General features: G+C 47.5%; 35 non-coding genes across 35 annotated transcripts; all 35 read left to right on the top strand.

The window, feature by feature from the left end:
* The first annotated feature begins 379 nt into the window (after nt 1–379).
* On the top strand, nt 380–497 carry LOC117131351. Its single transcript, XR_004454546.1, has one exon. It is a non-coding gene; the product is annotated as a 5S ribosomal RNA (ribosomal RNA).
* A 376-nt stretch (nt 498–873) lies between these two features.
* On the top strand, nt 874–991 carry LOC117131356. The gene has a single exon (XR_004454551.1). It is a non-coding gene; the product is annotated as a 5S ribosomal RNA (ribosomal RNA).
* A 376-nt stretch (nt 992–1,367) lies between these two features.
* LOC117131350 lies at nt 1,368–1,485 on the top strand. The gene has a single exon (XR_004454545.1). It is a non-coding gene; the product is annotated as a 5S ribosomal RNA (ribosomal RNA).
* A 376-nt stretch (nt 1,486–1,861) lies between these two features.
* Nucleotides 1,862–1,982, top strand: LOC117131349. Its single transcript, XR_004454544.1, has one exon. It is a non-coding gene; the product is annotated as a 5S ribosomal RNA (ribosomal RNA).
* A 375-nt stretch (nt 1,983–2,357) lies between these two features.
* On the top strand, nt 2,358–2,476 carry LOC117131342. The gene has a single exon (XR_004454537.1). It is a non-coding gene; the product is annotated as a 5S ribosomal RNA (ribosomal RNA).
* Nucleotides 2,477–2,851: 375 nt separating this feature from the next.
* Nucleotides 2,852–2,970, top strand: LOC117131341. The gene has a single exon (XR_004454536.1). It is a non-coding gene; the product is annotated as a 5S ribosomal RNA (ribosomal RNA).
* Nucleotides 2,971–3,347: 377 nt separating this feature from the next.
* Nucleotides 3,348–3,466, top strand: LOC117131344. Its single transcript, XR_004454539.1, has one exon. It is a non-coding gene; the product is annotated as a 5S ribosomal RNA (ribosomal RNA).
* Nucleotides 3,467–3,843: 377 nt separating this feature from the next.
* Nucleotides 3,844–3,962, top strand: LOC117131340. Its single transcript, XR_004454535.1, has one exon. It is a non-coding gene; the product is annotated as a 5S ribosomal RNA (ribosomal RNA).
* A 376-nt stretch (nt 3,963–4,338) lies between these two features.
* On the top strand, nt 4,339–4,457 carry LOC117131339. The gene has a single exon (XR_004454534.1). It is a non-coding gene; the product is annotated as a 5S ribosomal RNA (ribosomal RNA).
* Nucleotides 4,458–4,834: 377 nt separating this feature from the next.
* On the top strand, nt 4,835–4,953 carry LOC117131338. The gene has a single exon (XR_004454533.1). It is a non-coding gene; the product is annotated as a 5S ribosomal RNA (ribosomal RNA).
* Nucleotides 4,954–5,331: 378 nt separating this feature from the next.
* LOC117131337 lies at nt 5,332–5,450 on the top strand. Its single transcript, XR_004454532.1, has one exon. It is a non-coding gene; the product is annotated as a 5S ribosomal RNA (ribosomal RNA).
* Nucleotides 5,451–5,828: 378 nt separating this feature from the next.
* Nucleotides 5,829–5,947, top strand: LOC117131335. Its single transcript, XR_004454530.1, has one exon. It is a non-coding gene; the product is annotated as a 5S ribosomal RNA (ribosomal RNA).
* Nucleotides 5,948–6,324: 377 nt separating this feature from the next.
* Nucleotides 6,325–6,443, top strand: LOC117131334. Its single transcript, XR_004454529.1, has one exon. It is a non-coding gene; the product is annotated as a 5S ribosomal RNA (ribosomal RNA).
* Nucleotides 6,444–6,821: 378 nt separating this feature from the next.
* LOC117131333 lies at nt 6,822–6,940 on the top strand. The gene has a single exon (XR_004454528.1). It is a non-coding gene; the product is annotated as a 5S ribosomal RNA (ribosomal RNA).
* A 378-nt stretch (nt 6,941–7,318) lies between these two features.
* On the top strand, nt 7,319–7,437 carry LOC117131332. The gene has a single exon (XR_004454527.1). It is a non-coding gene; the product is annotated as a 5S ribosomal RNA (ribosomal RNA).
* A 378-nt stretch (nt 7,438–7,815) lies between these two features.
* Nucleotides 7,816–7,934, top strand: LOC117131331. The gene has a single exon (XR_004454526.1). It is a non-coding gene; the product is annotated as a 5S ribosomal RNA (ribosomal RNA).
* A 378-nt stretch (nt 7,935–8,312) lies between these two features.
* On the top strand, nt 8,313–8,431 carry LOC117131330. Its single transcript, XR_004454525.1, has one exon. It is a non-coding gene; the product is annotated as a 5S ribosomal RNA (ribosomal RNA).
* A 377-nt stretch (nt 8,432–8,808) lies between these two features.
* On the top strand, nt 8,809–8,927 carry LOC117131329. The gene has a single exon (XR_004454524.1). It is a non-coding gene; the product is annotated as a 5S ribosomal RNA (ribosomal RNA).
* A 378-nt stretch (nt 8,928–9,305) lies between these two features.
* Nucleotides 9,306–9,424, top strand: LOC117131328. Its single transcript, XR_004454523.1, has one exon. It is a non-coding gene; the product is annotated as a 5S ribosomal RNA (ribosomal RNA).
* Nucleotides 9,425–9,802: 378 nt separating this feature from the next.
* Nucleotides 9,803–9,921, top strand: LOC117131327. Its single transcript, XR_004454522.1, has one exon. It is a non-coding gene; the product is annotated as a 5S ribosomal RNA (ribosomal RNA).
* Nucleotides 9,922–10,299: 378 nt separating this feature from the next.
* LOC117131326 lies at nt 10,300–10,418 on the top strand. Its single transcript, XR_004454521.1, has one exon. It is a non-coding gene; the product is annotated as a 5S ribosomal RNA (ribosomal RNA).
* A 378-nt stretch (nt 10,419–10,796) lies between these two features.
* LOC117131324 lies at nt 10,797–10,915 on the top strand. Its single transcript, XR_004454519.1, has one exon. It is a non-coding gene; the product is annotated as a 5S ribosomal RNA (ribosomal RNA).
* A 378-nt stretch (nt 10,916–11,293) lies between these two features.
* LOC117131323 lies at nt 11,294–11,412 on the top strand. The gene has a single exon (XR_004454518.1). It is a non-coding gene; the product is annotated as a 5S ribosomal RNA (ribosomal RNA).
* Nucleotides 11,413–11,790: 378 nt separating this feature from the next.
* Nucleotides 11,791–11,909, top strand: LOC117131322. The gene has a single exon (XR_004454517.1). It is a non-coding gene; the product is annotated as a 5S ribosomal RNA (ribosomal RNA).
* A 378-nt stretch (nt 11,910–12,287) lies between these two features.
* Nucleotides 12,288–12,406, top strand: LOC117131321. Its single transcript, XR_004454516.1, has one exon. It is a non-coding gene; the product is annotated as a 5S ribosomal RNA (ribosomal RNA).
* Nucleotides 12,407–12,783: 377 nt separating this feature from the next.
* On the top strand, nt 12,784–12,902 carry LOC117131320. Its single transcript, XR_004454515.1, has one exon. It is a non-coding gene; the product is annotated as a 5S ribosomal RNA (ribosomal RNA).
* A 377-nt stretch (nt 12,903–13,279) lies between these two features.
* Nucleotides 13,280–13,398, top strand: LOC117131319. Its single transcript, XR_004454514.1, has one exon. It is a non-coding gene; the product is annotated as a 5S ribosomal RNA (ribosomal RNA).
* A 378-nt stretch (nt 13,399–13,776) lies between these two features.
* LOC117131318 lies at nt 13,777–13,895 on the top strand. The gene has a single exon (XR_004454513.1). It is a non-coding gene; the product is annotated as a 5S ribosomal RNA (ribosomal RNA).
* Nucleotides 13,896–14,273: 378 nt separating this feature from the next.
* LOC117131317 lies at nt 14,274–14,392 on the top strand. The gene has a single exon (XR_004454512.1). It is a non-coding gene; the product is annotated as a 5S ribosomal RNA (ribosomal RNA).
* A 378-nt stretch (nt 14,393–14,770) lies between these two features.
* Nucleotides 14,771–14,889, top strand: LOC117131316. The gene has a single exon (XR_004454511.1). It is a non-coding gene; the product is annotated as a 5S ribosomal RNA (ribosomal RNA).
* A 351-nt stretch (nt 14,890–15,240) lies between these two features.
* Nucleotides 15,241–15,359, top strand: LOC117131315. The gene has a single exon (XR_004454510.1). It is a non-coding gene; the product is annotated as a 5S ribosomal RNA (ribosomal RNA).
* A 378-nt stretch (nt 15,360–15,737) lies between these two features.
* On the top strand, nt 15,738–15,856 carry LOC117131313. The gene has a single exon (XR_004454508.1). It is a non-coding gene; the product is annotated as a 5S ribosomal RNA (ribosomal RNA).
* Nucleotides 15,857–16,233: 377 nt separating this feature from the next.
* LOC117131312 lies at nt 16,234–16,352 on the top strand. The gene has a single exon (XR_004454507.1). It is a non-coding gene; the product is annotated as a 5S ribosomal RNA (ribosomal RNA).
* Nucleotides 16,353–16,730: 378 nt separating this feature from the next.
* Nucleotides 16,731–16,849, top strand: LOC117131311. The gene has a single exon (XR_004454506.1). It is a non-coding gene; the product is annotated as a 5S ribosomal RNA (ribosomal RNA).
* Nucleotides 16,850–17,225: 376 nt separating this feature from the next.
* On the top strand, nt 17,226–17,344 carry LOC117131310. Its single transcript, XR_004454505.1, has one exon. It is a non-coding gene; the product is annotated as a 5S ribosomal RNA (ribosomal RNA).
* Nucleotides 17,345–17,371: the final 27 nt, after the last annotated feature.

Genomic DNA, 17,371 nt, shown 5'->3' with positions numbered 1-17,371 from the left:
CCCCTTTTATTTTTTTAATTTTTTTTTAGCCTAAAACGAGTCTAAACTGAAAACCCCATAACTTTTGAACCGTGAGGAACTACGTCGCCCATAGCACCATTCGGAAAGCCCCAGAAACCATAATGGGCGGTGAATAGGGGGCGCGCATTTTTCGGGCTCAAATTCAGCCGTTTTTGACCCTCAAACGGGCTGCGGAAAGTTATGGCACGTAAAAAAGATCGAAAGGCGGATTCTCAAGGTGTTTTTGTTTTCTTTTACGCCGTTAACCTCGATGCACTTTTTCGCTCGAAACAAAACGGCAAGAAATCATGCCGCCCCCACGGCCTTACACTTGGATTGGCCGCGAAAAGGATATATAGAAACGAGTAGTGTTACTGTCGGGTGCGATCATACCAGCACTAATGCACCGGATCCCATCAGAACTCCGCAGTTAAGCGTGCTTGGGCGAGAGTAGTACTAGGATGGGTGACCTCCCGGAAGTCCTCGTGTTGCACCCCTTTTTATTTTTAAATTTTTTTTAGCCTAAAACGAGTCTAAACTTGAAAACCTCATAACTTTTGAACCGTGAGGAACTACGTCGCCCATAGCACCATTTCGGAAAGCCCCAGAAACCATAATGGGCGGTGAATAGGGGGCGCAATTTTTCGGGCTCAAATTCAGCCGTTTTGACCCTCAAACGGGCTGCGGAAAGTTATGGCACGTAAAAAAGATCGAAAGCGGATTCTCAAGGTGTTTTTGATGCTTTCTTAACGCCGTTAACCTCGATGCACTTTTTCGCTCGAAACAAAACGGCAAGAAAATCATGCGCGCCCCACGGCCTTACACTTGGATTGGCGCGAAAATGATATATAGAAACGAGAGTGATGTACTGACGGGTGCGATCATACCAGCACTAATGCACCGGATCCCATCAGAACTCCGCAGTTAAGCGTGCTTGGGCGAGAGTAGTACTAGGATGGGTGACCTCCCGGAAGTCCTCGTGTTGCACACCCTTTTTATTTTTTAATTTTTTTTAGCCTAAAACGAGTCTAAACTTGAAAACCCATAACTTTTGAACCGTGAGGAACTACGTCGCCCATAGCACCATTTCGGAAAGCCCCAGAAACCATAATGGGCGGTGAATAGGGGGCGCAATTTTTCGGGCTCAAATTCAGCCGTTTTGACCCTCAAACGGGCTGCGGAAAGTTATGGCACGTAAAAAAGATCGAAAGCGGATTCTCAAGGTGTTTTTGATGCTTTCTTAACGCCGTTAACCTCGATGCACTTTTCGCTCGAAACAAAACGTCAAGAAAATCATGCGCGCCCCACGGCCTTACACTTGGATTGGCCGCGAAAAGGATATATAGAAACGAGAGTGATGTACTGTCGGGTGCGATCATACCAGCACTAATGCACCGGATCCCATCAGAACTCCGCAGTTAAGCGTGCTTGGGCGAGAGTAGTACTAGGATGGGTGACCTCCCGGAAGTCCTCGTGTTGCACCCCTTTTTATTTTTTAATTTTTTTTAGCCTAAAACGAGTCTAAACTTGAAAACCCCATAACTTTTGAACGTGAGGAACTACGTCGCCCATAGCACCATTTCGGAAAGCCCCAGAAACCATAATGGGCGGTGAATAGGGGGCGCAATTTTTCGGGCTCAAATTCAGCCGTTTTGACCCTCAAACGGGCTGCGGAAAGTTATGGCACGTAAAAAAGATCGAAAGCGGATTCTCAAGGTGTTTTTGATGCTTTCTTAACGCCGTTAACCTCGATGCACTTTTTCGCTCGAAACAAAACGGCAAGAAAATCATGCGCGCCCCACGGCCTTACACTTGGATTGGCCGCGAAAAGGATATATAGAAACGAGAGTGATGTACTGACGGGTGCGATCATACCAGCACTAATGCACACCGGATCCCATCAGAACTCCGCAGTTAAGCGTGCTTGGGCGAGAGTAGTACTAGGATGGGTGACCTCCCGGGAAGTCCTCGTGTTGCACCCCTTTTTATTTTTTAATTTTTTTTAGCCTAAACGAGTCTAAACTTGAAAACCCCATAACTTTTGAACCGTGAGGAACTACGTCGCCCATAGCACCATTTCGGAAAGCCCCAGAAACCATAATGGGCGGTGAATAGGGGCGCAATTTTTCGGGCTCAAATTCAGCCGTTTTGACCCTCAAACGGGCTGCGGAAAGTTATGGCACGTAAAAAAGATCGAAAGCGGATTCTCAAGGTGTTTTTGATGCTTTCTTAACGCCGTTAACCTCGATGCACTTTTTCGCTCGAAACAAAACGGCAAGAAAATCATGCGCGCCCCACGGCCTTACACTTGGATTGGCCGCGAAAAGGATATATAGAAACGAGAGTGATGTACTGACGGGTGCGATCATACCAGCACTAATGCACCGGATCCCATCAGAACTCCGCAGTTAAGCGTGCTTGGGCGAGAGTAGTACTAGGATGGGTGACCTCCCGGGAAGTCCTCGTGTTGCACCCCTTTTTATTTTTTAATTTTTTTTAGCCTAAAACGAGTCTAAACTTGAAACCCATAACTTTTGAACCGTGAGGAACTACGTCGCCCATAGCACCATTTCGGAAAGCCCCAGAAACCATAATGGGCGGTGAATAGGGGGCGCAATTTTTCGGGCTCAAATTCAGCCGTTTTGACCCTCAAACGGGCTGCGGAAAGTTATGGCACGTAAAAAAGATCGAAAGCGGATTCTCAAGGTGTTTTTGATGCTTTCTTAACGCCGTTAACCTCGATGCACTTTTTCGCTCGAAACAAAACGGCAAGAAAATCATGCGCGCCCCACGGCCTTACACTTGGATTGGCCGCGAAAAGGATATATAGAAACGAGAGTGATGTACTGTCGGGTGCGATCATACCAGCACTAATGCACCGGATCCCATCAGAACTCCGCAGTTAAGCGTGCTTGGGCGAGAGTAGTACTAGGATGGGTGACCTCCCGGGAAGTCCTCGTGTTGCACCCCTTTTTATTTTTTAATTTTTTTTTAGCCTAAAACGAGTCTAAACTTGAAAACCCATAACTTTTGAACCGTGAGGAACTACGTCGCCCATAGCACCATTTCGGAAAGCCCCAGAAACCATAATGGGCGGTGAATAGGGGGCGCAATTTTTCGGGCTCAAATTCAGCCGTTTTGACCCTCAAACGGGCTGCGGAAAGTTATGGCACGTAAAAAAGATCGAAAGCGGATTCTCAAGGTGTTTTTGATGCTTTCTTAACGCCGTTAACCTCGATGCACTTTTTCGCTCGAAACAAAACGGCAAGAAAATCATGCGCGCCCCACGGCCTTACACTTGGATTGGCCGCGAAAAGGATATATAGAAACGAGAGTGATGTACTGTCGGGTGCGATCATACCAGCACTAATGCACCGGATCCCATCAGAACTCCGCAGTGAAGCGTGCTTGGGCGAGAGTAGTACTAGGATGGGTGACCTCCCGGGAAGTCCTCGTGTTGCACCCCTTTTTTTTTTTAATTTTTTTTTAGCCTAAAACGAGTCTAAACTTGAAAACCCCATAACTTTTGAACCGTGAGGAACTACGTCGCCCATGGCACCATTTCGGAGAGCCCCAGAAACCATAATGGGCGGTGAATAGGGGGCGCAATTTTTCGGGCTCAAATTCAGCCGTTTTGACCCTCAAACGGGCTGCGGAAAGTTATGGCACGTAAAAAAGATCGAAAGCGGATTCTCAAGGTGTTTTTGATGCTTTCTTAACGCCGTTAACCTCGATGCACTTTTTCGCTCGAAACAAAACGGCAAGAAAATCATGCGCGCCCCACGGCCTTACACTTGGATTGGCCGCGAAAAGGATATATAGAAACGAGAGTGATGTACTGTCGGGTGCGATCATACCAGCACTAATGCACCGGATCCCATCAGAACTCCGCAGTTAAGCGTGCTTGGGCGAGAGTAGTACTAGGATGGGTGACCTCCCGGGAAGTCCTCGTGTTGCACCCCTTTTTATTTTTTAATTTTTTTTAGCCTAAAACGAGTCTAAACTTGAAAACCCATAACTTTTGAACCGTGAGGAACTACGTCGCCCATAGCACCATTTCGGAAAGCCCCAGAAACCATAATGGGCGGTGAATAGGGGGCGCAATTTTTCGGGCTCAAATTCAGCCGTTTTGACCCTCAAACGGGCTGCGGAAAGTTATGGCACGTAAAAAAGATCGAAAGCGGATTCTCAAGGTGTTTTTGATGCTTTCTTAACGCCGTTAACCTCGATGCACTTTTTCGCTCGAAACAAAACGGCAAGAAAATCATGCGCGCCCCACGGCCTTACACTTGGATTGGCCGCGAAAAGGATATATAGAAACGAGAGTGATGTACTGTCGGGTGCGATCATACCAGCACTAATGCACCGGATCCCATCAGAACTCCGCAGTTAAGCGTGCTTGGGCGAGAGTAGTACTAGGATGGGTGACCTCCCGGGAAGTCCTCGTGTTGCACCCCTTTTTATTTTTTAATTTTTTTTTAGCCTAAAACGAGTCTAAACTTGAAAACCCATAACTTTTGAACCGTGAGGAACTACGTCGCCCATAGCACCATTTCGGAAAGCCCCAGAAACCATAATGGGCGGTGAATAGGGGGCGCAATTTTTCGGGCTCAAATTCAGCCGTTTTGACCCTCAAACGGGCTGCGGAAAGTTATGGCACGTAAAAAAGATCGAAAGCGGATTCTCAAGGTGTTTTTGATGCTTTCTTAACGCCGTTAACCTCGATGCACTTTTTCGCTCGAAACAAAACGGCAAGAAAATCATGCGCGCCCCACGGCCTTACACTTGGATTGGCCGCGAAAAGGATATATAGAAACGAGAGTGATGTACTGTCGGGTGCGATCATACCAGCACTAATGCACCGGATCCCATCAGAACTCCGCAGTTAAGCGTGCTTGGGCGAGAGTAGTACTAGGATGGGTGACCTCCCGGGAAGTCCTCGTGTTGCACCCCTTTTTATTTTTTAATTTTTTTTTAGCCTAAAACGAGTCTAAACTTGAAAACCCCATAACTTTTGAACCGTGAGGAACTACGTCGCCCATAGCACCATTTCGGAAAGCCCCAGAAACCATAATGGGCGGTGAATAGGGGGCGCAATTTTTCGGGCTCAAATTCAGCCGTTTTGACCCTCAAACGGGCTGCGGAAAGTTATGGCACGTAAAAAAGATCGAAAGCGGATTCTCAAGGTGTTTTTGATGCTTTCTTAACGCCGTTAACCTCGATGCACTTTTTCGCTCGAAACAAAACGGCAAGAAAATCATGCGCGCCCCACGGCCTTACACTTGGATTGGCCGCGAAAAGGATATATAGAAACGAGAGTGATGTACTGTCGGGTGCGATCATACCAGCACTAATGCACCGGATCCCATCAGAACTCCGCAGTTAAGCGTGCTTGGGCGAGAGTAGTACTAGGATGGGTGACCTCCCGGGAAGTCCTCGTGTTGCACCCCTTTTTATTTTTTAATTTTTTTTTAGCCTAAAACGAGTCTAAACTTGAAAACCCCATAACTTTTGAACCGTGAGGAACTACGTCGCCCATAGCACCATTTCGGAAAGCCCCAGAAACCATAATGGGCGGTGAATAGGGGGCGCAATTTTTCGGGCTCAAATTCAGCCGTTTTGACCCTCAAACGGGCTGCGGAAAGTTATGGCACGTAAAAAAGATCGAAAGCGGATTCTCAAGGTGTTTTTGATGCTTTCTTAACGCCGTTAACCTCGATGCACTTTTTCGCTCGAAACAAAACGGCAAGAAAATCATGCGCGCCCCACGGCCTTACACTTGGATTGGCCGCGAAAAGGATATATAGAAACGAGAGTGATGTACTGTCGGGTGCGATCATACCAGCACTAATGCACCGGATCCCATCAGAACTCCGCAGTTAAGCGTGCTTGGGCGAGAGTAGTACTAGGATGGGTGACCTCCCGGGAAGTCCTCGTGTTGCACCCCTTTTTATTTTTTAATTTTTTTTAGCCTAAAACGAGTCTAAACTTGAAAACCCCATAACTTTTGAACCGTGAGGAACTACGTCGCCCATAGCACCATTTCGGAAAGCCCCAGAAACCATAATGGGCGGTGAATAGGGGGCGCAATTTTTCGGGCTCAAATTCAGCCGTTTTGACCCTCAAACGGGCTGCGGAAAGTTATGGCACGTAAAAAAGATCGAAAGCGGATTCTCAAGGTGTTTTTGATGCTTTCTTAACGCCGTTAACCTCGATGCACTTTTTCGCTCGAAACAAAACGGCAAGAAAATCATGCGCGCCCCACGGCCTTACACTTGGATTGGCCGCGAAAAGGATATATAGAAACGAGAGTGATGTACTGTCGGGTGCGATCATACCAGCACTAATGCACCGGATCCCATCAGAACTCCGCAGTTAAGCGTGCTTGGGCGAGAGTAGTACTAGGATGGGTGACCTCCCGGGAAGTCCTCGTGTTGCACCCCTTTTTATTTTTTAATTTTTTTTTAGCCTAAAACGAGTCTAAACTTGAAAACCCCATAACTTTTGAACCGTGAGGAACTACGTCGCCCATAGCACCATTTCGGAAAGCCCCAGAAACCATAATGGGCGGTGAATAGGGGGCGCAATTTTTCGGGCTCAAATTCAGCCGTTTTGACCCTCAAACGGGCTGCGGAAAGTTATGGCACGTAAAAAAGATCGAAAGCGGATTCTCAAGGTGTTTTTGATGCTTTCTTAACGCCGTTAACCTCGATGCACTTTTTCGCTCGAAACAAAACGGCAAGAAAATCATGCGCGCCCCACGGCCTTACACTTGGATTGGCCGCGAAAAGGATATATAGAAACGAGAGTGATGTACTGTCGGGTGCGATCATACCAGCACTAATGCACCGGATCCCATCAGAACTCCGCAGTTAAGCGTGCTTGGGCGAGAGTAGTACTAGGATGGGTGACCTCCCGGGAAGTCCTCGTGTTGCACCCCTTTTTATTTTTTAATTTTTTTTTAGCCTAAAACGAGTCTAAACTTGAAAACCCCATAACTTTTGAACCGTGAGGAACTACGTCGCCCATAGCACCATTTCGGAAAGCCCCAGAAACCATAATGGGCGGTGAATAGGGGGCGCAATTTTTCGGGCTCAAATTCAGCCGTTTTGACCCTCAAACGGGCTGCGGAAAGTTATGGCACGTAAAAAAGATCGAAAGCGGATTCTCAAGGTGTTTTTGATGCTTTCTTAACGCCGTTAACCTCGATGCACTTTTTCGCTCGAAACAAAACGGCAAGAAAATCATGCGCGCCCCACGGCCTTACACTTGGATTGGCCGCGAAAAGGATATATAGAAACGAGAGTGATGTACTGTCGGGTGCGATCATACCAGCACTAATGCACCGGATCCCATCAGAACTCCGCAGTTAAGCGTGCTTGGGCGAGAGTAGTACTAGGATGGGTGACCTCCCGGGAAGTCCTCGTGTTGCACCCCTTTTTATTTTTTAATTTTTTTTTAGCCTAAAACGAGTCTAAACTTGAAAACCCCATAACTTTTGAACCGTGAGGAACTACGTCGCCCATAGCACCATTTCGGAAAGCCCCAGAAACCATAATGGGCGGTGAATAGGGGGCGCAATTTTTCGGGCTCAAATTCAGCCGTTTTGACCCTCAAACGGGCTGCGGAAAGTTATGGCACGTAAAAAAGATCGAAAGCGGATTCTCAAGGTGTTTTTGATGCTTTCTTAACGCCGTTAACCTCGATGCACTTTTTCGCTCGAAACAAAACGGCAAGAAAATCATGCGCGCCCCACGGCCTTACACTTGGATTGGCCGCGAAAAGGATATATAGAAACGAGAGTGATGTACTGTCGGGTGCGATCATACCAGCACTAATGCACCGGATCCCATCAGAACTCCGCAGTTAAGCGTGCTTGGGCGAGAGTAGTACTAGGATGGGTGACCTCCCGGGAAGTCCTCGTGTTGCACCCCTTTTTATTTTTTAATTTTTTTTTAGCCTAAAACGAGTCTAAACTTGAAAACCCCATAACTTTTGAACCGTGAGGAACTACGTCGCCCATAGCACCATTTCGGAAAGCCCCAGAAACCATAATGGGCGGTGAATAGGGGGCGCAATTTTTCGGGCTCAAATTCAGCCGTTTTGACCCTCAAACGGGCTGCGGAAAGTTATGGCACGTAAAAAAGATCGAAAGCGGATTCTCAAGGTGTTTTTGATGCTTTCTTAACGCCGTTAACCTCGATGCACTTTTTCGCTCGAAACAAAACGGCAAGAAAATCATGCGCGCCCCACGGCCTTACACTTGGATTGGCCGCGAAAAGGATATATAGAAACGAGAGTGATGTACTGTCGGGTGCGATCATACCAGCACTAATGCACCGGATCCCATCAGAACTCCGCAGTTAAGCGTGCTTGGGCGAGAGTAGTACTAGGATGGGTGACCTCCCGGGAAGTCCTCGTGTTGCACCCCTTTTTATTTTTTAATTTTTTTTTAGCCTAAAACGAGTCTAAACTTGAAAACCCATAACTTTTGAACCGTGAGGAACTACGTCGCCCATAGCACCATTTCGGAAAGCCCCAGAAACCATAATGGGCGGTGAATAGGGGGCGCAATTTTTCGGGCTCAAATTCAGCCGTTTTGACCCTCAAACGGGCTGCGGAAAGTTATGGCACGTAAAAAAGATCGAAAGCGGATTCTCAAGGTGTTTTTGATGCTTTCTTAACGCCGTTAACCTCGATGCACTTTTTCGCTCGAAACAAAACGGCAAGAAAATCATGCGCGCCCCACGGCCTTACACTTGGATTGGCCGCGAAAAGGATATATAGAAACGAGAGTGATGTACTGTCGGGTGCGATCATACCAGCACTAATGCACCGGATCCCATCAGAACTCCGCAGTTAAGCGTGCTTGGGCGAGAGTAGTACTAGGATGGGTGACCTCCCGGGAAGTCCTCGTGTTGCACCCCTTTTTATTTTTTAATTTTTTTTTAGCCTAAAACGAGTCTAAACTTGAAAACCCCATAACTTTTGAACCGTGAGGAACTACGTCGCCCATAGCACCATTTCGGAAAGCCCCAGAAACCATAATGGGCGGTGAATAGGGGGCGCAATTTTTCGGGCTCAAATTCAGCCGTTTTGACCCTCAAACGGGCTGCGGAAAGTTATGGCACGTAAAAAAGATCGAAAGCGGATTCTCAAGGTGTTTTTGATGCTTTCTTAACGCCGTTAACCTCGATGCACTTTTTCGCTCGAAACAAAACGGCAAGAAAATCATGCGCGCCCCACGGCCTTACACTTGGATTGGCCGCGAAAAGGATATATAGAAACGAGAGTGATGTACTGTCGGGTGCGATCATACCAGCACTAATGCACCGGATCCCATCAGAACTCCGCAGTTAAGCGTGCTTGGGCGAGAGTAGTACTAGGATGGGTGACCTCCCGGGAAGTCCTCGTGTTGCACCCCTTTTTATTTTTTAATTTTTTTTTAGCCTAAAACGAGTCTAAACTTGAAAACCCCATAACTTTTGAACCGTGAGGAACTACGTCGCCCATAGCACCATTTCGGAAAGCCCCAGAAACCATAATGGGCGGTGAATAGGGGGCGCAATTTTTCGGGCTCAAATTCAGCCGTTTTGACCCTCAAACGGGCTGCGGAAAGTTATGGCACGTAAAAAAGATCGAAAGCGGATTCTCAAGGTGTTTTTGATGCTTTCTTAACGCCGTTAACCTCGATGCACTTTTTCGCTCGAAACAAAACGGCAAGAAAATCATGCGCGCCCCACGGCCTTACACTTGGATTGGCCGCGAAAAGGATATATAGAAACGAGAGTGATGTACTGTCGGGTGCGATCATACCAGCACTAATGCACCGGATCCCATCAGAACTCCGCAGTTAAGCGTGCTTGGGCGAGAGTAGTACTAGGATGGGTGACCTCCCGGGAAGTCCTCGTGTTGCACCCCTTTTTATTTTTTAATTTTTTTTTAGCCTAAAACGAGTCTAAACTTGAAAACCCCATAACTTTTGAACCGTGAGGAACTACGTCGCCCATAGCACCATTTCGGAAAGCCCCAGAAACCATAATGGGCGGTGAATAGGGGGCGCAATTTTTCGGGCTCAAATTCAGCCGTTTTGACCCTCAAACGGGCTGCGGAAAGTTATGGCACGTAAAAAAGATCGAAAGCGGATTCTCAAGGTGTTTTTGATGCTTTCTTAACGCCGTTAACCTCGATGCACTTTTTCGCTCGAAACAAAACGGCAAGAAAATCATGCGCGCCCCACGGCCTTACACTTGGATTGGCCGCGAAAAGGATATATAGAAACGAGAGTGATGTACTGTCGGGTGCGATCATACCAGCACTAATGCACCGGATCCCATCAGAACTCCGCAGTTAAGCGTGCTTGGGCGAGAGTAGTACTAGGATGGGTGACCTCCCGGGAAGTCCTCGTGTTGCACCCCTTTTTATTTTTTAATTTTTTTTTAGCCTAAAACGAGTCTAAACTTGAAAACCCCATAACTTTTGAACCGTGAGGAACTACGTCGCCCATAGCACCATTTCGGAAAGCCCCAGAAACCATAATGGGCGGTGAATAGGGGGCGCAATTTTTCGGGCTCAAATTCAGCCGTTTTGACCCTCAAACGGGCTGCGGAAAGTTATGGCACGTAAAAAAGATCGAAAGCGGATTCTCAAGGTGTTTTTGATGCTTTCTTAACGCCGTTAACCTCGATGCACTTTTTCGCTCGAAACAAAACGGCAAGAAAATCATGCGCGCCCCACGGCCTTACACTTGGATTGGCCGCGAAAAGGATATATAGAAACGAGAGTGATGTACTGTCGGGTGCGATCATACCAGCACTAATGCACCGGATCCCATCAGAACTCCGCAGTTAAGCGTGCTTGGGCGAGAGTAGTACTAGGATGGGTGACCTCCCGGGAAGTCCTCGTGTTGCACCCCTTTTTATTTTTTAATTTTTTTTTAGCCTAAAACGAGTCTAAACTTGAAAACCCCATAACTTTTGAACCGTGAGGAACTACGTCGCCCATAGCACCATTTCGGAAAGCCCCAGAAACCATAATGGGCGGTGAATAGGGGGCGCAATTTTTCGGGCTCAAATTCAGCCGTTTTGACCCTCAAACGGGCTGCGGAAAGTTATGGCACGTAAAAAAGATCGAAAGCGGATTCTCAAGGTGTTTTTGATGCTTTCTTAACGCCGTTAACCTCGATGCACTTTTTCGCTCGAAACAAAACGGCAAGAAAATCATGCGCGCCCCACGGCCTTACACTTGGATTGGCCGCGAAAAGGATATATAGAAACGAGAGTGATGTACTGTCGGGTGCGATCATACCAGCACTAATGCACCGGATCCCATCAGAACTCCGCAGTTAAGCGTGCTTGGGCGAGAGTAGTACTAGGATGGGTGACCTCCCGGGAAGTCCTCGTGTTGCACCCCTTTTTATTTTTTAATTTTTTTTTAGCCTAAAACGAGTCTAAACTTGAAAACCCCATAACTTTTGAACCGTGAGGAACTACGTCGCCCATAGCACCATTTCGGAAAGCCCCAGAAACCATAATGGGCGGTGAATAGGGGGCGCAATTTTTCGGGCTCAAATTCAGCCGTTTTGACCCTCAAACGGGCTGCGGAAAGTTATGGCACGTAAAAAAGATCGAAAGCGGATTCTCAAGGTGTTTTTGATGCTTTCTTAACGCCGTTAACCTCGATGCACTTTTTCGCTCGAAACAAAACGGCAAGAAAATCATGCGCGCCCCACGGCCTTACACTTGGATTGGCCGCGAAAAGGATATATAGAAACGAGAGTGATGTACTGTCGGGTGCGATCATACCAGCACTAATGCACCGGATCCCATCAGAACTCCGCAGTTAAGCGTGCTTGGGCGAGAGTAGTACTAGGATGGGTGACCTCCCGGGAAGTCCTCGTGTTGCACCCCTTTTTATTTTTTAATTTTTTTTTAGCCTAAAACGAGTCTAAACTTGAAAACCCCATAACTTTTGAACCGTGAGGAACTACGTCGCCCATAGCACCATTTCGGAAAGCCCCAGAAACCATAATGGGCGGTGAATAGGGGGCGCAATTTTTCGGGCTCAAATTCAGCCGTTTTGACCCTCAAACGGGCTGCGGAAAGTTATGGCACGTAAAAAAGATCGAAAGCGGATTCTCAAGGTGTTTTTGATGCTTTCTTAACGCCGTTAACCTCGATGCACTTTTTCGCTCGAAACAAAACGGCAAGAAAATCATGCGCGCCCCACGGCCTTACACTTGGATTGGCCGCGAAAAGGATATATAGAAACGAGAGTGATGTACTGTCGGGTGCGATCATACCAGCACTAATGCACCGGATCCCATCAGAACTCCGCAGTTAAGCGTGCTTGGGCGAGAGTAGTACTAGGATGGGTGACCTCCCGGGAAGTCCTCGTGTTGCACCCCTTTTTATTTTTTAATTTTTTTTAGCCTAAAACGAGTCTAAACTTGAAAACCCCATAACTTTTGAACCGTGAGGAACTACGTCGCCCATAGCACCATTTCGGAAAGCCCCAGAAACCATAATGGGCGGTGAATAGGGGGCGCAATTTTTCGGGCTCAAATTCAGCCGTTTTGACCCTCAAACGGGCTGCGGAAAGTTATGGCACGTAAAAAAGATCGAAAGCGGATTCTCAAGGTGTTTTTGATGCTTTCTTAACGCCGTTAACCTCGATGCACTTTTTCGCTCGAAACAAAACGGCAAGAAAATCATGCGCGCCCCACGGCCTTACACTTGGATTGGCCGCGAAAAGGATATATAGAAACGAGAGTGATGTACTGTCGGGTGCGATCATACCAGCACTAATGCACCGGATCCCATCAGAACTCCGCAGTTAAGCGTGCTTGGGCGAGAGTAGTACTAGGATGGGTGACCTCCCGGGAAGTCCTCGTGTTGCACCCCTTTTTATTTTTTAATTTTTTTTAGCCTAAAACGAGTCTAAACTTGAAAACCCCATAACTTTTGAACCGTGAGGAACTACGTCGCCCATAGCACCATTTCGGAAAGCCCCAGAAACCATAATGGGCGGTGAATAGGGGGCGCAATTTTTCGGGCTCAAATTCAGCCGTTTTGACCCTCAAACGGGCTGCGGAAAGTTATGGCACGTAAAAAAGATCGAAAGCGGATTCTCAAGGTGTTTTTGATGCTTTCTTAACGCCGTTAACCTCGATGCACTTTTTCGCTCGAAACAAAACGGCAAGAAAATCATGCGCGCCCCACGGCCTTACACTTGGATTGGCCGCGAAAAGGATATATAGAAACGAGAGTGATGTACTGTCGGGTGCGATCATACCAGCACTAATGCACCGGATCCCATCAGAACTCCGCAGTTAAGCGTGCTTGGGCGAGAGTAGTACTAGGATGGGTGACCTCCCGGGAAGTCCTCGTGTTGCACCCCTTTTTATTTTTTAATTTTTTTTTAGCCTAAAACGAGTCTAAACTTGAAAACCCCATAACTTTTGAACCGTGAGGAACTACGTCGCCCATAGCACCATTTCGGAAAGCCCCAGAAACCATAATGGGCGGTGAATAGGGGGCGCAATTTTTCGGGCTCAAATTCAGCCGTTTTGACCCTCAAACGGGCTGCGGAAAGTTATGGCACGTAAAAAAGATCGAAAGCGGATTCTCAAGGTGTTTTTGATGCTTTCTTAACGCCGTTAACCTCGATGCACTTTTTCGCTCGAAACAAAACGGCAAGAAAATCATGCGCGCCCCACGGCCTTACACTTGGATTGGCCGCGAAAAGGATATATAGAAACGAGAGTGATGTACTGTCGGGTGCGATCATACCAGCACTAATGCACCGGATCCCATCAGAACTCCGCAGTTAAGCGTGCTTGGGCGAGAGTAGTACTAGGATGGGTGACCTCCCGGGAAGTCCTCGTGTTGCACCCCTTTTTATTTTTTAATTTTTTTTTAGCCTAAAACGAGTCTAAACTTGAAAACCCCATAACTTTTGAACCGTGAGGAACTACGTCGCCCATAGCACCATTTCGGAAAGCCCCAGAAACCATAATGGGCGGTGAATAGGGGGCGCAATTTTTCGGGCTCAAATTCAGCCGTTTTGACCCTCAAACGGGCTGCGGAAAGTTATGGCACGTAAAAAAGATCGAAAGCGGATTCTCAAGGTGTTTTTGATGCTTTCTTAACGCCGTTAACCTCGATGCACTTTTTCGCTCGAAACAAAACGGCAAGAAAATCATGCGCGCCCCACGGCCTTACACTTGGATTGGCCGCGAAAAGGATATATAGAAACGAGAGTGATGTACTGTCGGGTGCGATCATACCAGCACTAATGCACCGGATCCCATCAGAACTCCGCAGTTAAGCGTGCTTGGGCGAGAGTAGTACTAGGATGGGTGACCTCCCGGGAAGTCCTCGTGTTGCACCCCTTTTTATTTTTTAATTTTTTTTTAGCCTAAAACGAGTCTAAACTTGAAAACCCCATAACTTTTGAACCGTGAGGAACTACGTCGCCCATAGCACCATTTCGGAAAGCCCCAGAAACCATAATGGGCGGTGAATAGGGGGCGCAATTTTTCGGGCTCAAATTCAGCCGTTTTGACCCTCAAACGGGCTGCGGAAAGTTATGGCACGTAAAAAAGATCGAAAGCGGATTCTCAAGGTGTTTTTGATGCTTTCTTAACGCCGTTAACCTCGATGCACTTTTTCGCTCGAAACAAAACGGCAAGAAAATCATGCGCGCCCCACGGCCTTACACTTGGATTGGCCGCGAAAAGGATATATAGAAACGAGAGTGATGTACTGTCGGGTGCGATCATACCAGCACTAATGCACCGGATCCCATCAGAACTCCGCAGTTAAGCGTGCTTGGGCGAGAGTAGTACTAGGATGGGTGACCTCCCGGGAAGTCCTCGTGTTGCACCCCTAAAACGAGTCTAAACATGAAAACCCCATAACTTTTGAACCGTGAGGAACTACGTCGCCCATAGCACCATTTCGGAAAGCCCCAGAAACCATAATGGGCGGTGAATAGGGGGCGCAATTTTTCGGGCTCAAATTCAGCCGTTTTGACCCTCAAACGGGCTGCGGAAAATTATGGCACGTAAAAAAGATCGAAAGCGGATTCTCAAGGTGTTTTTGATGCTTTCTTAACGCCGTTAACCTCGATGCACTTTTTCGCTCGAAACAAAACGGCAAGAAAATCATGCGCGCCCCACGGCCTTACACTTGGATTGGCCGCGAAAAGGATATATAGAAACGAGAGTGATGTACTGTCGGGTGCGATCATACCAGCACTAATGCACCGGATCCCATCAGAACTCCGCAGTTAAGCGTGCTTGGGCGAGAGTAGTACTAGGATGGGTGACCTCCCGGGAAGTCCTCGTGTTGCACCCCTTTTTATTTTTTAATTTTTTTTTAGCCTAAAACGAGTCTAAACTTGAAAACCCCATAACTTTTGAACCGTGAGGAACTACGTCGCCCATAGCACCATTTCGGAAAGCCCCAGAAACCATAATGGGCGGTGAATAGGGGGCGCAATTTTTCGGGCTCAAATTCAGCCGTTTTGACCCTCAAACGGGCTGCGGAAAGTTATGGCACGTAAAAAAGATCGAAAGCGGATTCTCAAGGTGTTTTTGATGCTTTCTTAACGCCGTTAACCTCGATGCACTTTTTCGCTCGAAACAAAACGGCAAGAAAATCATGCGCGCCCCACGGCCTTACACTTGGATTGGCCGCGAAAAGGATATATAGAAACGAGAGTGATGTACTGTCGGGTGCGATCATACCAGCACTAATGCACCGGATCCCATCAGAACTCCGCAGTTAAGCGTGCTTGGGCGAGAGTAGTACTAGGATGGGTGACCTCCCGGGAAGTCCTCGTGTTGCACCCCTTTTTATTTTTTAATTTTTTTTAGCCTAAAACGAGTCTAAACTTGAAAACCCCATAACTTTTGAACCGTGAGGAACTACGTCGCCCATAGCACCATTTCGGAAAGCCCCAGAAACCATAATGGGCGGTGAATAGGGGGCGCAATTTTTCGGGCTCAAATTCAGCCGTTTTGACCCTCAAACGGGCTGCGGAAAGTTATGGCACGTAAAAAAGATCGAAAGCGGATTCTCAAGGTGTTTTTGATGCTTTCTTAACGCCGTTAACCTCGATGCACTTTTTCGCTCGAAACAAAACGGCAAGAAAATCATGCGCGCCCCACGGCCTTACACTTGGATTGGCCGCGAAAAGGATATATAGAAACGAGAGTGATGTACTGTCGGGTGCGATCATACCAGCACTAATGCACCGGATCCCATCAGAACTCCGCAGTTAAGCGTGCTTGGGCGAGAGTAGTACTAGGATGGGTGACCTCCCGGGAAGTCCTCGTGTTGCACCCCTTTTTATTTTTTAATTTTTTTTTAGCCTAAAACGAGTCTAAACTTGAAAACCCCATAACTTTTGAACCGTGAGGAACTACGTCGCCCATAGCACCATTTCGGAAAGCCCCAGAAACCATAATGGGCGGTGAATAGGGGGCGCAATTTTTCGGGCTCAAATTCAGCCGTTTTGACCCTCAAACGGGCTGCGGAAAGTTATGGCACGTAAAAAAGATCGAAAGCGGATTCTCAAGGTGTTTTTGATGCTTTCTTAACGCCGTTAACCTCGATGCACTTTTTCGCTCGAAACAAAACGGCAAGAAAATCATGCGCGCCCCACGGCCTTACACTTGGATTGGCCGCGAAAAGGATATATAGAAACGAGAGTGATGTACTGTCGGGTGCGATCATACCAGCACTAATGCACCGGATCCCATCAGAACTCCGCAGTTAAGCGTGCTTGGGCGAGAGTAGTACTAGGATGGGTGACCTCCCGGGAAGTCCTCGTGTTGCACCCCTTTTTATTTTTTAATTTTTTTTAGCCTAAAACGAGTCTAAACTTGAAAACCCATAACTTTTGAACCGTGAGGAACTACGTCGCCCATAGCACCATTTCGGAAAGCCCCAGAAACCATAATGGGCGGTGAATAGGGGGCGCAATTTTTCGGGCTCAAATTCAGCCGTTTTGACCCTCAAACGGGCTGCGGAAAGTTATGGCACGTAAAAAAGATCGAAAGCGGATTCTCAAGGTGTTTTTGATGCTTTCTTAACGCCGTTAACCTCGATGCACTTTTTCGCTCGAAACAAAACGGCAAGAAAATCATGCGCGCCCCACGGCCTTACACTTGGATTGGCCGCGAAAAGGATATATAGAAACGAGAGTGATGTACTGTCGGGTGCGATCATACCAGCACTAATGCACCGGATCCCATCAGAACTCCGCAGTTAAGCGTGCTTGGGCGAGAGTAGTACTAGGATGGGTGACCTCCCGGGAAGTCCTCGTGTTGCACCCCTTTTTATTTTTTAATTTTTTTTTAGCC

The sequence above is a fragment of the Brassica rapa genome, unplaced genomic scaffold (genome assembly GCF_000309985.2).
Source record: "Brassica rapa cultivar Chiifu-401-42 unplaced genomic scaffold, CAAS_Brap_v3.01 Scaffold0901, whole genome shotgun sequence".
Classification (NCBI taxonomy): domain Eukaryota; kingdom Viridiplantae; phylum Streptophyta; class Magnoliopsida; order Brassicales; family Brassicaceae; genus Brassica; species Brassica rapa.
Note: the sequence above shows the minus strand (reverse complement) of the source record. Positions and strands in the feature narration are given on the sequence as shown.